The following is a 14,279-nucleotide window of genomic DNA, read 5'->3' on the forward strand; positions in this document are numbered from 1 at the left end:
GTTAAGGCAGATCAAATAAGAGTCTCCAAAGACCGAGAAATTATCCATAAACACTTCAACCGATTTCTACAGAAAATCGGAGAAGAGAGCCATCATATATCTTCGAAATGTTCCTAGTGCATTACACAACCCAAAGGGCATGCGTCAGAATGCAAACGTTCCAAAGGGACAAGTAAATGTTATTTTGTCCTGGTCTTTTATGGCGATGAGGATTTTATTATAGCCAGAGTGTCCATCCAAAAAGTAATAAAACTCCTTTCCGGTCAGTCTGTCTAACATTTGATCAATGAAAGGGAGTAGAAAATGGTCATTCTTTGTTGACACATTCAATTTTCTGTAGTCCATACAGATTCACCATCCAGTAACAGTTCTAGATAGAATTAGTCCGTTGTTACTATTAATGACCACAGTTATGCCACATTTCTTTGGCACACACTGCATTAGGCTCAACCAACTACTATAAAAAATGAGGTAGATAACCCTACATCGAGCCACTTGATAGTTTCTTTCTTCATTACACTTTTCATAAGAGGATTGAGCTTGCGTTGGGCCTCAATTGATCTTGTTTTCCCTTATTATAATACGATCTTATGCATCAATAAGATGAGTTGATCCCTTTGATGTTAGCCAATGTCTAACCTATTGTGCGCGTTTGCTTCTTTTCTATATGTAATAAAAGTTGTTCATTAATAGGAGAAAGTTTAGATGAAATTATAACAGATAAAGTACTGTTAATGCCAAGAAAAACATATCTAAGATGGCCCAAGAGAGGTTTAACCTCGAGCTTTGGTGGCTTCTCCAAAGAACGGAGCGTTTGCTTTGATTGCCACTCATCCGAACATAGGGGCTCAAATTTCCTTGTGCCCTTACTTAACACATGGACCTTATATCCTTGGACCACTACCTGGTTCTCCTCTTCCTCAAGTAGTTGAACTTATTCAATAAACTGATGAGATTCTACATCATCGGGGAATTTCAATGCGTTGAACACATTGAATTTTACTTCCTGGTCGTCTACACGCATGGTCAATTTCCCTTTATATACGTCAATCAAAACTTTGCCGATAGATAAAAAAAAAATGGGCATCCAAGGATGATTGGGATGTCTCCATCAGCTTCATAGTCTCTACTAGAAAAATAAACTTGTCAACCGTTACTAATACATCTCCGATCTTCCCTCTGGGTAAGAGATGGATTTGTCTGCAAGCTGTAGTGTTACCATGGTAGGCGTTGCCTTACCAATTCCAAGGCTTTTGAAAATTAAGAACGGCATCAAGTTGATACTAGCTCCCAACTCATATAACTCCCCATATCTATTCTTTTGATCGAGCATGGAACTGTAAAGTTGCCTGGGTCTCTTTGCTTCTCAGGAATATTTCTTTTAAACAATACGTTACATTCATGAGTCAACGTCACGGTCTCAAACACTTCGATCTTCGTTTTCTTTGATAAAATATCCTTAAAAAACTTCACGTAACTTGGCATATGTGCTAACGCTTCAATGAATGGAATGTTAATGTGTAGCTGCTTAAGAACATCGATGAAGCATTTGAACTAGTTTACGTCATTCTCTTCTGTAGGCATCAGAGGAAAGGTGCATTAAGACACACATCAAGTACTCCCCCTACTTTGGACATGCTTTGTTGAGAATGACTAGTAGAGCAAATGCGCTTTCTGATTCATCTCTTTCAGGTGTCGTAGTTGCCTCAGATGTTTGGACAAGTGTGTCTACAAGTGTTGTTGAAGAATGATGATTATATTTTCTTGGGTATTTTCTCTTTTCTTCCACTAATGGTCTATTGCTGCACATTGCTCCTTTCCATTGTTTTGTTTGGATGCTTCACTGTTGCTGGGCAAGGAGCCATGCAACCGGCTCTTTAGCTCACTTGTAATTTGTCCAAACTGCATCTCCAGATTTCTTGATGACGCTTGACTTTTTAATAACGCATCATTTTGGGCTATATACTCTTTCAACGTGTTCTCAAGCAGAGAAAGCAAACTCGACGTATTTCCTCATTTGGACTGATGATGTGGTTATTATTGCATGGGCTGGAATCCAGGCGACAGTGTTTGCATGTGTTGCTGATGCATTCCAGACTTATCTTGATTCTAGTTTGGATGGTTTTTCCATTCAGGGTTGTATGTATTGGAAAATGGGTTGTTCTTCACAAAACAAATTTATTGCAGGTTTTAAGGGCAATCATTATGGGCATGCGACTCCCTGCATCCCATACAACCTAACATGGGTTGCTCGAATGCGTCAATCTAATGCACGTTCTGCGTCTGGGTTGCTTAGTTCATTTTTATGTTCCTCAGCAAGTTTGTCATTGCAACCACCTCTCCTAAAAGATTATTTATTGTGTTAGTATCAATCACACCATGTCATTAGAGATATGGTCGGGGATGTCATTCCCCATCCTCGTCTCCACTCCTCATTTCATTCCTCATCCCCATGAAATTCCCCATGGGGATCGGGGTGGGGATTCCCCGCGGGGAATTTTTTCCTGTTATTTTTTTTTTGTTTTGTAAAAAGCTAATTAATTTAAATTGAGCAAATTTTAAATTGACTTTATCACTAAATTGTTTATTATGGTTAGTTTTATATGACAATTTGAATTTAAAGATAAATTACTCAAATTTTTGCCTAAAAAAGCTAATGATTTTTTTTAGTATAAAGAAAAAAAATATAAATAAAATTATTCACATATATAATCTAAATTTAAACATATTCATTATGTTTCCCAATAAATAATCAAATTTGAAATTTAAATGTAATATTTATATAATAATAATAATAACAACATAACATTAGATAACTATACTACATAAATATGTAAAAGCTAATCGGGGTGGGGACAAGGAACAGGGCAGGGTCGAGGACGGGGAATGCATTCCCTATCCCCGTCCCCGTTTAGCTCACGAATTTTTTTTTTCTCCCACTCCCTCCCTCATTCCCCGCCTAATCGGGGAATCACCACCTCGTAAGGAAATTGGACATCTTTACATGTTGTTGCCACCTATTGTTTGTTCTGGAAACATATGCGTCGTCAACCCACATCATACCATGTTTGGAAATTATATCCAAAATTTCCTTGGCTTCATTGTAAAATTTGTCCATAAGGCCGCCTGCGATGGCTTCATCGGCCACCATTTGAGATGGTTTATTCAATCCTCCATAGAAAATCTCCATCTGGACAGTTATAGGCAATTAATGCTTATAGTAGTTTTTTGCCAGCCTTTTGAATCTTTCCCACATGTCACTGGTTATCTCAGGGTCTCCTTGCTCAAGATTCATAATCCCCCGATGCCTCCGTGCGTTGACTGTAGGAGGGAAGTATTTTTGCATGAACTTCTCTACCAACTTGTCTCACATCGTTATCTCGCCAGGCTCCAAGGAGCTCACCTTTGCTTAGTTTCATCTCAAAGTGAATACGGGAACAAAGATAGTCTAATTACTTCTAGCGTGATTCCAAGAATCACGAATGAATTACAAGTCTCTAGGAAGCGTTTCATATGAGCGTGTGGGTTTTCTCCGCGGGTACCACCAAATTGTCCTACGGTCTTAACATTTGTAGCATGATAGATTTCATTTCAAACCGGGTCCTGCCAGGCGTTTATAAATGTTCTCGTGTGAAAAATCATACAACATAAGTGACGCGTATTCACACATCGAATGTTTTGTTGTTATTCGCCATAAGGATTGGATTTGTGACAACATTGGCTGGCTGTTGAGCCAAATTTTGCTTGCTTGCATTTGTTATTACCTTAATCTTCAATGTCTATTGTCTCTGTTTCTTCGTCTAAAGGTCCTTTCAATATCTGGGTCATTTTTTAGTTTCAGAGCTCTCTGCTCATAAAACGTTTGCAAGTCTAGGCTTAACTCGTAATACACCTTTGATTGAAATTCCCGCAAAAAGATACAATGACCAAATTTAAATTAGCTACATTGCTAGATTTTCCAACAACGACACCAAAAACTTGTTGCATTTTGAATTTTGAAGATTATTGTCTTTGAAAATGAATGTGGAACAACGAATGATCTATTTCTTTGCATGAAGATAATGGTATGCGTCAGACATATGATAAATTAATTATCAAGCACACTTTGCCAGTTGTATACAAGTTTTCTTAAGCTAGACACAAGTATAAATCTAACTTAAGTGTCCTAGTAAGCCCAAGGTCAAACATAGGGAATATGGTGCAGACTAACGTAAGATGGTCTACTGATCTATTTGCATTGGTTTACTAATTAAATATATACGTTGGTTATGCACACTAAACTAACTTAGCACACTTGCAAGAAAAAGTAGAAGTTCAGATAAAGGGGAAGAAGATATATGGATGAATAGATCAGGCATTAGATGGTATGCGTTGATTCCTTAGTTATAACAACAAGCCTATATAAGCATAGTGAATATTAGGTGGAGTTGGTAAAGATGTCTGGTGGAATATAATTGTATGTGTGCGATGCATTTAGAGTTTGTTTTCTAGTTTATGTAGAACACCTTTCGATGTAATGCCACATTTATCTTGTCTTTAAGATGCATGCATTAGTCAAAATGAACAGATAAATGGCATGAACAACTTTATCTCTAAAATTACTTGATGCCCTAGCTTGATGAATTCCACAAATACTTATTCTCTCGGGTAACTAAGTGCTTTTACTTTAATTGATTGATCGGGTAGATTCAAGCAATATACTTGATGCAAGTAAACTTCACACATACAAACAATTTAGTAATTCAACAGATAGAAAGGTGGGAATGGTTGAAATGGAGGTTGAATTAAAGAAATATGTTTTACTACATAGAATCTCAGTTCAATAAAGTAAGACAATGAATGAAAATGCTAAGTAAGGGAGAAGAGTCAAGCCACAGGGTCCAATCTCTCGATCTTTTTGACTCGTTTTTGTGCTTGTTATTGACAACTACGTAGAAGAAATGAAGGAGATGTCACTCTTAAGCTTTTCTCTGGCAACACTTCGTTACCAACAATGGAAAATGGCAATCGTTCCTCATTTTTCTTTCTTGCAATCGGTTGAGATGATGAATTTATAGGTTTTCTAAACTCTACAATTTTTAAGTGTCTAACTCTTACTTCTGTAGACAGCTTCTCCTTATATAGGTACTCAGCTTAGGCACTCGGTGATGTGACTACATTAAATTCCTACACTGAGTTAGTCGCTTGCAATTTTTCCTTGTTCAGACGTCGTCTATTAGTTGCCATACTTGCAAGTTGTGATTTGATGTTAATTGCACGAGCTAAATGTATCTACCATGCATCGGATTAGCTGGATGCATGCTCCTTGCGTTGGCTTTATCTGCAACACTTAGTAAATTCTCATGATTCCTACATTAAAGTGCGTCAGTGATGCAATTTATACTTAAAAGGGTACTTTTGCATGAATTTATCACATATATGCATATGCATTTTTCTTTTAATATGAATGTGTTTACATCATTTTAATCCTAATTATTTCAACTTTGAGAGAACAATAACTTGTATTTCTACAAGTTATCAAGCACCGTTCCTTAACGAACTCCTCCCACCCGACTCTTTCAAGCTTAACACTAATATAGTGAAGACTGAGGATCAAGGAGTAGGTCGCTATTCGAAATTAAGCAAATTAAATATGTGTTACTTGCATCGAAATGTTTTCAGAACCCTGTTAAACTAGTACAACCACTATAGATAGTTTGTCTTACTTTACAATGTCAACTATGTTGAACTCTATCCTTTATGGCAAAAACTGGCTCCCTCGTTATTTTAAAACTTTTTGGTTGGATATTATCATTATGAAAACAAACTCTAAATCTTTGTTGATGTTATATACAAAACACATAAATGATATCTTATGCGGAGTACATAAATGACATCTTATGCGGAGTTTTCTCTACTTCTTGAGAAATTTTGATATGGTCGCTCATTTCATTTATGCAAAGACAATGTATTTGAAATGAAATTTGGTTATAATACCACTTGATATGAGTTCATAAGGTCACAGGTAGGGAATATATATATATAGAAAAAGAGAGATCATTACAACTTGACATAATATTTATCATCATCTGTACATGTAAATTGATTTTTCTTTTTTAAATATAGGCTACCAAACATTTAAATTTAAAATTAAAATATAATAAATTTTAAAAGTGACTAAATACTTTTTTTTCCTGTGCGGAGTATGAGCTCAACGAGCTCCTTGAGAACTTTTATGGAATTAAGCTTATATACTACTTTTAGTAGTACTCTTTTTTTTTTTTCTTTTTTCTTTTTAATTGTATTCTTATCTATTTTTTTTTTCAAAGTGTTCTCAAACTTGAAGTCAAATTTTGGAAAACTAAAAAATAAATAAAAAGAAAGAAAGAAAGAAAGAAAAAATTCGTTTTTTCAGAAATTTGATTAAGACTTCGTTTGGGATTGTTGTAGCTTTTAAAATAATTGTTTAGATGTGCTTCTAGAAAATCAGTTGTGGATAGAAGTAAAAGAGTGTTTGGTAAATTTTAATTTTAAATTAGAAAAAACTAGTTAAGGTGTTAGGTAAATTAATACTAAATTAATATAATTTTGGTTATAAAATTATTTAAAAATAAATATGATTTGAATTGCAACCATTTTTGTTTAATTAAAAAATATTTATGAAAATATTTTCTTTTTAATAATTGTTATATGAATTTGAACCAATTAAAATTTGGAATAAATGAGAGGAAATGAAAATTTGAGATGGGTAAGGAAATATACCAAATTTGTAGGAAAGCTAAAATCTAAAAGCTTCATCAAATAACTTTTGCATGTTAGAACAATTTTAAAACTGATTCTAGGCTTAATAATAAATAAGTTGTTTTACCAAACAATATAAGCGGTTAAGATTCTCCTAAAATAGCTTTTTATAATTTCAAAAGTAATCCCAACTGGGCCTTAAGATTTTGTCACTATCCTTTTCTCCTCCGAGAAGCCTCCGACAAGGTGATTTGCTTTCTCCCTTCTTGTTTTTATTTTACTCCGAAGATATACCTGCTATTTTTTAGTATGCGTCTACTCGTGCTCAAGTGGCGGGTATTCACATTGCTTTAAATTGTCTTCATGTCTTCCCATTGATTATTTGCCATCGATTGTCTTATTTTTCTCAAATCTTCGCTTAGGGAGGTTTGTCGTTTGAAGCAACTTTTGTATAGTTATGGGAAGGCGTCCGGTCAGTGTGTAAATTCTCATAAGTTTAGTATTATGTTTTCGCCAAATGGTGAGCAAGATAGATGTGATTACCTTCAAGATCTATTATCTGTTAAAAAGGTTGACTCTTTTGGGTCATACTTGGGTATGACTTCATTCTTTTTTAATGAACATAAACGAGGAGTTTAAAGGTACTAAGGGTAAAGTTTGGAGGATGTTGCAGGGATGGACAAGGAATTTTTTCTCTTATGGGAGCAAGGAATAGTTCATTAAAAGTGTGGCATAAACAATCCCGACTAATTTTATGGGTTGTTTCAAGCTTTAAGAAGGATTTTGTACAAATCTGATGCAAAATGTTTGCAAGATTCTAGTGGAGGATGGATGGGGAAAAGGGAAAGGTTCATTCGATTGCATAAGAGAAGTTGTGTTCGTCAAGAGATGAAGGCGGTCTTAACTTTAGAGATTTAATCTATTTCAACCAGACTCTTTGCTAAACTTACCACGTCCTATGATATCTAAAATATTGAAGCGGCATTACTTTCTACACTTATATATTATACAATTGGAGGCTAGGGGAGGAAATGATTTGGTTTAATTTGGTTTAGTGATCAAACCGAACCGAATCAAATTTTCTAATATGTGGAACCAAATCGAATCGATTTATTTGTTCAAATCGAATCGAACCGAACCGCATGTATGCAATTCGATTCAGTTTTAAATTTAGTTTTGGTATTTTTAAAAAATCTATGTTAAATGTTTCGGTTCGGTTTTAAATTCGATTTTACTTTATATATATATATATATATATATTAGTTAAAAATGGTTCGGTTCGGTTTCAAATTCAGTTTTCAAAATTGGAATCGAACCGAACCTAATTAATTCAGATTCAAATTTTCTTTAAATCAAACTGAACTGTATTTTACGATTTCAGTGAGTTTTTGGTTCGGTTCGATTTTTAGAAACAGTTCGGTTTTTGCAGTTTGAATGACCACCCTTATTGGAGGTTAACCCTAAAAGCTCTATTTTTTTTAAGGGTTTTATTTGGGGGTTGAGTCTGTTAAAGAAGGGGATAAGGAATGATGTGGGGATTGGGTGTTTGATTCAGGTTTTCAAAGATCATTGGCTTCCAAGGACTGGGTGTTTTGAATTGAATACACCAAACTTTAGGAATAAACATGACAGTGGCATCTCTAATAGCTTCTGATGGTAGGTGAGATGAGGAAAGGTGTGAAGTCTCTTCTATCCAGTGGATAGTGAGGATACTTTGAAGATTCACTTGAGAGGTCTTTGGAGTTTTGACCAATGGATTTGACATTTTGCCATGAAAGAAGAATACGAGATTAAAAGTGGGTATCATCTACCGTTTGAAACAAGAATATTGTGTTCGTCTTCAAGCTTAAATGGTTGGTCAGGTTGGTGGAAGAAGGTGTGGAGTTCCAAGACTCTTGCTAAGATTAAACATTTTATTTAGAGAGCGTTCCACAACTTTATTCCATCATGTTGAAATCTTTGGAGATGACTTATTGATGTTTCCACATGGTGTCCAGTGTGGGCAAGTGAGGAATCAGTGGAACACTCTATTTTTTGGTGTGACGTGGCAAAGAAGATATTGAGGTGTCTTATTCCAGCTTGCCGTTACCTAGATTTCAGGAGCTCCGCCAATAGGGCTTGATTTTTTTTTTTTAGTTTTCAATATTGTCTAATATGGATTTTGCTTAGCCTGTGTTGAGGTGTGGACTATTTTGGGGTGATTGGAATAAAGTGGTACATCAAAAGGTTATTCTTTCATTTGCTTTTTGTAGTGAATGGGTGGTCGGCTACCTGGAAAGTGTTTAATGGTTGTGTTTCTCATAAAAAACACGTTGATATAGGGAAGATATGTTAAGCCTATTTGGGGTATTAAATTCATGGATTATGTATATCGACGCCTGTATGCAGGGGGGAGAATATTAAAGGATTTGGTGTGGTTTTGTTGGATGGAGCCGCTTCATTAAAATTTGCTTAATACAGTTAATAGAGAATCTTATTTCTTGCATCTTTGTTTTGAAGCCCATGCGATGGCGGATGGCCTTAAGATGGTGTATCAAGCTCAAGTTCATAAGCTTACTGTGTGTTTTGGATTGTGTGTTGCTTATAAGACTCCTTAATCATACAACAAAGGCTTTTCTGGAGGTGAAATACTTGATAAAGGAAATCTTGAGTCTGAGTATGACCTTTGACATTGTATGTTTTCACTATGTGCGTAGGGAGTGGAACCGTACGTCACATGGGTTAGCTTAGCTCGTCTAGGCTTCTATGGCATTTTCCATTCTTTTTCTTCTATATTCCCTGAGTGGTTAATAGATAGTTGTTATCATGATGTAACAAACTTTATTCCTTAGTTGTTGTTGAGCCAATACTAATGTTATCCGTTTGTTTCATTTGTGAATAAGTGAGAATCAACTCTTAAAATATACGACTAGAAATGATGTTATTATCAAATAGGACCACGATTTTTTGTTGTTGTTGAACTTTATTCTTGCCACATTTCTACTTATTGTTGTTGATTTTTGGGAAGAAAAACAAGGTTGATGTCTTCACATGAACACAATCAACTCACATAAGCGCTACCAATCTCCATATATAAAATGAGTGCAATGATTATAACTATATCTTTGATGATCACTAACTTGTTGCCCGACCTTTGCCTTGATCTCTCTAGGCATAGAGTTCCCTATGTATGTTATCCATCATCTTACTCATGCTTTAAAAAACCAAGTTAAGTCTTAGAACTAATATAAAGATGGAGTGAGTTTTTAGGTGATCGAGAAAAATGAGGGGTGGGCGGTTTTTTTTTTTTTTTTTAATAAATAAAGTGACGAACATGGAGGTGGCGGTGGCGGTGGCAATGGTGGTGGCTGCAACGACAATGGTGATGGTGAATGGCATTAGCGCTAGATGTGGGGGATGAGCTTTACAGGGAAGGACAAAGGAGACTGAAAAATGAGGAATGAGGGAGGAGAGAGGAGAGAGATGTTTATTATTTTTATTATTATCTTTTATATTTTAATTATAATTGTTATTATTTATTTAATAGTAAAAAAATCCAAGGATACTATTGTCATTGATGAAAGGACTACAATTAAGCATTAATAAAATGTTATGAACTAAATGGCTCAATTTTAAAATAAAAAATTTCAAACCTCAAGGATCAAATACGTAATTTGTTTTCTAAATAATATTAAAGGAATACGAATCGAGAAAGAGTTCAAAGATAATTTTTAGATATTGAAAAATATCATAATTGTTCCAAGGGAGAAATAAATGAGAGATAGAAATACAAAAAAAGGGAAAAAATTTTAGAGACAGACAATTATGTTAAAAGGAAAACGCTAAATTAGAAAAACACTCATAAACTTTGTACTCTGTGTCAAAACTACATTTGAATTTTCAAAAGTTTCAAAAATACCTCTAAACTTTCAAACAAAAAAATTTATAGTACAACGATCTGACTCTTGCTAGACATAACACCTATGTGAGTGATTGTGCAGCCTACATGGGTGGTTGCCAATTCCGCCAATAATGATCTGACTCTTACTAGACACAGCCCCTGTGTGGGTGACTATAGCCTGAAGTGGTGGTCGCTAACTCCACCAACAATGATCTGACTTCTGTTAGACACAATCTTTATTTGGGTGACTGTGTAACCTGCAGGGCTGGTCGCCAGCTCTGTCGCATTTATTATATATTAATTCGCTTAAGTAATTTATTACCTTCCTTCTTTCTTTTTTTTTTTTTTTAAACAATACCAAGTGACCCTTCCCCCCCCCCCCCCTTGTGCACAAAGAATAGACCGGACTTGATCATGCATATGTGGCGAAGCCAGACGGATAGAAGTTGATCTCGCATATAAGGCAGAGCTAGGTAGATCGAAGTTGATCTCACGTATGAGCCATAATGGACTCGATCTCGAAAATGATATGAAGCCTGTTACACCAGACTCAATCTTGGAGATGAGGCGAAGCCAGATGGACCAAACTTGATATCGCATATGAGGCAGAACCACGTAGGCTAAACTTGATGAAACAAAAATTTGCATTTTCACGAACTACATCATACTTGATTTTCCACCCTTTGCATCGAACCTGACTTTCTATCTTCCACATTAAGCTTGACTTAACGACTTAAGCATGATGGTGGCATCGCGAAGCCTCAAAACTTGAGCATGAAGATGAAGCATCGACGAAGCTTCTAAACTTAAGCTCGATGAAGTACTGATGAATCTTCCACGCTTGAATTTGAATAAAAATCGATGAATCTTTCACATTTGATTTTGAAAATGCATCGTCAAAGCCTTCGATATTGAGCAAATGCAGTGAAGTGAGTCACACCTGACTTTGAAGTTGGAATGCCACTTCACATGAGCGAAGTCCCAATATTGAAGATAAAGTGATGCCCTAAACTTGGAGATGAAAGAGTAGCAATGAAGCCTATGAGTTTAAATTTGATGAAGCATAGACAAATCCTTCAAACTTGAATTTGATGAGACATCAACAAAGCTTCTGATCCTGGATTTTAAGAAGCACCGATAAAACCTATGAACTTGATTTTGAAGAATATTTATAGCTGAAGATGAAGAGTCAAACTTTAGACGAATGATGCCTTGAACTTGAAGTAGACAACGCCAACACTGTTTTTCTATTTAAATGAGTGAAAAGACGATTGAATTTTCTAGCAAAGACCTTATTGTATGCATCCAATCTATGTAGTATCGTGCAGACTACACGTGTCTTCAATTTTTTGTATCACGTCTTTAAGGAATGAACATCTTCAATTTTTTGTATTTCCCCCAATAAGGATGAACATATTCAATTTGTTGTACTGCCTCCAGCAGAGATGAACATCTTCAGTTTAGAGTTGCACTCTTTAGTGAGAATGAACAACATCAATTTTGTACTACCACGCGTAGAGTGATTGTATCATTTCTTCTTTTGTAAAAGTATTTGATAGACCGAACTTAAATTTATTTAAGTTGCCTACGTATCCTTGAAGAAAGAGATCAATTCATAATGTAGTTTAAAAAAAAAAATCAACTAAACTTAAAGTTTCCTTCAATTTGCCTACATACCCTTTTATAATGAATATGGATAAACTCATAACATAGTTCACATTTTTTTTCCTTTAGAGGAAAATTTGATTGGGGTTGCATGAATGGCCATAAATTCTCTTGTGGCACTATTCACGATTTTTTTAGTGCCCTTTTGGTTTCATTCTCGTCTTTTGTCACTTCGGGGATTAGGAAATCTTTGGTTTCTCTGTTGACAATGCCCAGCTCCATGTTATGAGCACGTGTTGCCAACTCCTTAAACGTACGAGGGCGATTCAAATGCACAAGGTTTTATCCTTTGTAAGATGTAGAGAAGCTCTCTATGCATGTCTTTGGGTGCAACATCTCCATTGCGGATAATTCAGTGAGTGTATTTTTGCAGTCAAGCTTAGAGCTCTCCATCTGTTGATGTAGTCGGTGACTGGCTCATCCTTCTGATGCTTGGTACTTGTCACCTCCATCATGCTGACGATACGCTTAGTGCTATAAAAGCAGTTAATGAACTTTCTTTCTAACTATTCCTGGCTATCAACCACTTTCGGCTCTAAATCAGTATACCAATCAAAAGCATTTCTTTTTAAGGTATGAACAAACTGCTTGACTAGCAGGTCTCCTCTGGTTCCTGCATTTTCACAAGTTTCAATGAAGTGAGCAACACGTTTTAGATTTCTCTTTCCATCAAACTGCTGGAATTTTAGAGGTTGGTACCCAGTGCGTTCTCAGATTGTCGATCCTTTTAGTGTACAACTTGGAGTATATAAAATAAGTTTGTGATGGTCCTTTATACTAAGCTTTTATGAAGTTTGTGATCATATCCTGCAGTTGTTGAACTGACAGGGAGGCGATAGAGGTAGATTGTTACAGCTGACTTTCCTACAGGACAACCTTTTCTTTGTCATTGGCTTTGACAGCTAGAGTTTGACTCATCCCAGCAGTTCCTCGAGCCTGTATTTGATTTCTTAAGGCAGTGATTTCATGGTTCTCACTCCTCAACATCTTTCATTAAGAGAATTGTCTTCCTCTCTATCTCTACCATGGCCAACTTAGTCATTACGACATCCATCGTGACAAACACTACATCAAAGTGTGATTCTTTCTCTGATTGGTCAGAAGCAGGAGCAGAATTGTTGAACAAGGGATTTTCTCTTATGATGATCCTGCCTTTAGGAAATGTCATCAACTATTCTCAAATTTTCTCCGCGATGACTTTCTTGCTCATGCAGGATCCACTTTGAATGACTCTGGGTGACAAGTTTCGTATAGGAGTCGCTTGTAGTGGTTACTTTAAATGTAACTTTCTTTTGTGCCATTTGTTGATTTATTGATTTAGATGACGAGAGAAAGATGAGAGGTAGAGATGTCCCATTGGACGTGCCAATTTGTTCCCACGATGTTCTAGAGAAACTTATTTCGTGGAGTTAAACTTGTGTTGATGTAGATTTGATGAGGATGTGGCTCGATCTTTTGTACTTGATCCTCTGATTCTCTCTCGATTGAATGCGTACGCTTGATGTACAGAAGCAGAGCATGTGGATGTTCTTGAAGTTGGAGTCTTGGAAGAATGCTTTTATCTCCAAATGACTTCAGGTCTCTAAAGGACTTCAATTTTAGTACTTTGAATAAAGCTTAAAATTGGTACTGCCATTAAATTGGAATAAAAGGCTCGTTGAATTGACAAACAAAAAATTTTAAAAAAATGTAAAATATGATCGAATTTAAAAGTAAGCACAATTAGGTTAAAAAATCAATTGTTTTCTACTTTTTAATCCCTCTCTCCTTTTTCCCTCCCATCATCTCTTTCTTCTCCATCTTCAATTTTCCCTCACTTTCTCACTTTCCTTTCCATCTCTATTCTTTTCTCTTCTTTTCTTTCTTCTTCTCCTGTAATAACAAGTTGTATTCAAGTTGTTATCGACCCCAATGCTCACTGTCGATAATATTTTTTTAAAATAAGAAAAAATATATATCTTCCCTCTTTTCTCACTCCTCATCCTCCATCCCCTCCCTTCCACCTTTATATATA

This window comes from Benincasa hispida, chromosome 11 (assembly GCF_009727055.1).
Source record: "Benincasa hispida cultivar B227 chromosome 11, ASM972705v1, whole genome shotgun sequence".
NCBI classification, from domain to species: domain Eukaryota; kingdom Viridiplantae; phylum Streptophyta; class Magnoliopsida; order Cucurbitales; family Cucurbitaceae; genus Benincasa; species Benincasa hispida.